This window comes from Nematostella vectensis, chromosome 6, assembly GCF_932526225.1.
Source record: "Nematostella vectensis chromosome 6, jaNemVect1.1, whole genome shotgun sequence".
Classification (NCBI taxonomy): Eukaryota; Metazoa; Cnidaria; class Anthozoa; order Actiniaria; family Edwardsiidae; genus Nematostella; species Nematostella vectensis.
The window spans coordinates 4,488,781-4,493,132 of NC_064039.1; positions in this window are offsets into that span (position 1 = coordinate 4,488,781).

The window sequence follows — 4,352 nt, forward strand, 5'->3', positions numbered from 1 at the left end:
TTGAATTTATAAGCAAGCGAATATTTTAAAGTTACGCAATTATACATTCTTCTGTAGGTCGCAATCAAATTATTGTGGCTTTTCTTTGATCTTGCGCAGCGGGTTCAGAAGACAGGTGTTTGCTGGACAGTCTACACGTAGAGTTTTATGGGTTTCTTTTTTTCACACAGTGTAAATGACGAAGCTTATCATATCTTGAGGTCTTCTAGCTCATTCTATCTGGTCGCAAACACTCACACGGAAAAACCCGCAAACTTGGCTCTTTGTGATTGAATCGGCCGCCTGTCAAATTACAACCCATTTCCTCCATCTTTGTGACCATAACAAGTCGAACAAAGATGGCCTTCTTGTTCAGTTCAGTGCATAATCTTGTTGTGTTTGCTGTATGCTTTTTGTTGGGAGGGCTATAGATCCTTACTACGTTCGATTCTCGATGTCATTCTATTCCGTTTGGTATGCCAAGTTACTCTGAAATGTTCTCACGATCAAATATGCTGTTTGCCCCCTTACCAGTTGAATCTAATTAACTTTTGTGTTCAAGGTCTTTCGAGGCCAATTCAGCGGGTAATGTTCGGATTATTTTTTCTTATTTCCTCAATAATACCATTACTGAGTCCAGTTGACGATGGTAGGTAGATGGGCAACAAGCGTGACTAAGCTATTATATCGCCGAATTTGCGCGTCAAACGCCAAGCCGGATATAAATAGGTTTACGCGAAATAATCACGAAAATCCTCACCTCTCTCGTCGCCAGATCCATACCTATCGCAGCCATTACGAATAGGAATCTTTTAAATAACCGCGCGAAAAGCGGAAATTGAACAACACTTGGATCATACGAGTCAAAAAACAAGACGTTATGTGTTCATAAATCTTGCCTGAACCGCACGCAAACAACCTCAATTCACGCTATCGAACCTAAGCCTCTGTCGTTCCTGTCCTGCGTAAAGTTCAAATAATAAGTCCCACTGTTTGTTGTAGTCCTCAAAACTTTGAAATCCAGTGTCCATTGATACTGCTTGCCTCCCCATGCACCTCAACGCGTTCATTGTCGGCACTTCGCTAAAACTCGCGAACGCGCGCAACGATCTGTCCGTCAATTTTTCTGCTTTCATGCGAACTTTCTTGATTTTTCGCTTGAGCGTTTCGCTTTTGCTGCGATGAGGAATGTAATAACGGACTTCCTCGAGGTCGTCTGACCATTGTACGCTTTTCTTTCTCGCTGAATGACTTCGAGGCATTCTTTTCGCAGCGTAGACCTCTGCCATTCGACTTCTATGGCGCGCAACGAACTCACAGCTTAAAGATCTCTTCAGCGGCATAACACTAGACCTGAACAAACAATAATATCGTTTTGTAGTCTATTTTCGTAAAAACAAATTACTCCCGACTCTTTGTATTCGAGTCGAAACTTTTCCACTGTTCAGTTTCCCTCAACCAAGTTTTGAATGCGCTGGATAAAAACATACATTTAGTATTATACAGACATTTGATAAATAATTCATCAAATTCGTCAATCTACGTATGAATCTCCTTTAAAACAAAGGACTTCATACGTAAAATCTGATTTTATTGGTATAACTTCCGCACCTAAAAATAGCTCTGTTATTTTGGCGTCTTGTGGATTCCATTATTTCAGAATCCACCCTCAAGCCCCCAAGTAGGGAAATACCATGTGGAATTAGATATTCTTTGGGGGATCTTGCAAGAATTTTCGCGTAGGATTGTTAATGGTAGACATATTCTGACACCAATATCAGAGGTTTCCATGGCAATGCATGTACTTTCACGGAGACTTTGTCTACAGTTGATAAATACGCGATACCACATAATTAAGTTTAAAGGCGAAGGGAAAGAAATGGTCACCAAACTTGCCCAAAGGATTCTTTCGTTTAGTGTTCGCTGTGTAAGAAAGGCAAGCCCGCTGTGCCGAGCGAAATCAAGACAAAATCATCGATAACACAATGATCAATTTTAAGCCTTTAACAAAAATTGTTAAATATAGCTTTTTTATCTTTATTTGTGCGATGAATGGTAGCGTGGAGTTTGTATTAGAGAGAGAAGAATGTTTTTATTTATCTATTTATCGTTATAACTCATTTCACACTAATGTTTATTCCTATTAGCATCAGATGATGAGATGGGAGTAGCAATATGAAACAATTCATAAAAACACTGAATGATCATGAGCTATTGTGAGTCATATCTGATACGAATTCCATGAGAAAAAATGTAGCAACACTTAAATTCAAATATATAGTTTGGGTATCTGAAAAAAATAAAGAGCAAATATCTCATTTAAAGCAAGGAAAGTTTTGAAACTCGACTTACATCTAATTTTAAATAGAATTCGTTGTTTAATTTGGGCTTGTGTTAGTTCGTCATGCCCGCTGAGATAACGACAATCAAAAGTATTTACTGTTAACCGTGTGTCCATTTAAGACAAAAATGCATGATGAACGCCATAATCAAAGTCCATCTGCAAAGCACATTATAAATTTTATTCGTTAATCGACAAAAATACACTGAATTCAGGATATGAGTTCTATCGGTATAAAGATTCTCATCGCAAATGTTATTATATTTTCATTGGCTCAACATTATTACGTGCTGCCACCTACGAAGAAGTACATATCTATACTCTGCAACGTCTATAATTGTGGAGATAATTCTTACAAATAGTTTATTATCAGTAACACTCTAGTGGAGGGATTATCAATAGTTAATAAGAGGTGGGCGGTGGCCAAGATCCCAAGGGGTGAGAAGGCGGGAAATCTATTAACACACTGTGTGACATGTGTCAATTAGAAATCATTCCTTCACGTACACTTTAAAAAAGAAGCAGAAGCGGTAATGAAAACACGATTCAGCGGCGTAGCCAGGATTTTAAACAGGAGGGGCCCAAAAGGGACTTTCAAGGCACTTTCTCCTTATACAGTTTGGGCTTTTTGATTCTATTAGATAATGTCTTATACATTTACTGTATTTTTGGTTGCTAAAGGGGGGGGGGGGGGGCGGGCCCCCTGGGCCACCCCCCTGGCTACGCCCCTGCAATTCAACGACATACCAAGCGTTGTACAATCGATTATAAAATCATAGTGTTAGGAATCGTCTATATACGATCTGACACTTGCTTTGGAGATGGTACTTTCTAGGGAACTTTTCTAGGGTTTTGCTGAATTTGTAAACGTACCCTTTATTGGCTAAGTCTAAAAGCTTTTCTTGGAGGCCAGCGAGTTTAGCCATGTAACTACTGTGAAAAAAATCCAAATTTTTTAATGTTATAAACCTTTTAAATACAGTAACTTGTTGGAGGTAGTTATAGGTTGTTTAAGGCATACTTTTAATTAACTACGCATAAGAGAAAGGACTATTTGGTGAGTAAAACCAGTGTCGTATCACTACTTGATGCAAGCAGAGGACTCTCCATTACGACATACAACAAAACACACAAAGTAGCATGCACTTCTTAAATCATATGGAAATCTACTTGATAAAATAAGCATTTCGTTGCTTCCTCTCTAATCAGTTTACTTGACTTTTGATAGACGCAAAAAATATCCAACAAAAGAACCACGCAATCATAATGGCATAATCATTTAATAAAAGTTGTGCTATCAAAATATACGTGTTATATAAAGTTCGACGGCTAAATTTAATGGTAAAAAAATGGATAAAAGTAATTCTGCTTTTAGGCACAACGCGCAACTCCATCTCCGAAACCGGTGGCGCAACTAGCGCAAAGCGAATAGAACATGAAAGAAAAGTCGCTCAGGTGATCTAAGGCAGGGATCTCGAGAATATACGGCAAAATCACCTAAAATGGCGTCTTAAAGGTGTTTAGGCACAAATGCATGAAATTTATCAAGTAAGTTTGTCTTGTGAAACGGAAAAGAACTATGTGTTTTGCAACCATGGAAACTAAGGTCACGTGACTAAAAGGCGGCCATCTTGGATTTTTTATAAATTGCTCCTGCCTCCAAACTTAAACCCAACCAAATGCTACGAAAATTGTATTAATTTATAGGTACTAGCTGCCTCGATAAGACTGCAACTTGAAAATTGGGATAAGGTTAAAAAAAAATAATAATAATTTTTTTTGGTTTCAAAAAGAAATAAAAAGCACAAAATTGCAATTTTTTATTTTTTTTCTAAACTTATTCCAATTTTCAAGTTGCAGCCATGTACCGGCTGCTAGTACCTACAAATTAATACAATTTTCGTTGCATTTGGTTGAGTTTAAGGTTGGAGGCAGGAGCAATTTATAACAAATCCAAGATGGTCGCCTTTTAGTCACGTGATTTTGGTTTCCTTGGTTACAATATACATTTTTCGTTACCGTTTCACAAGAT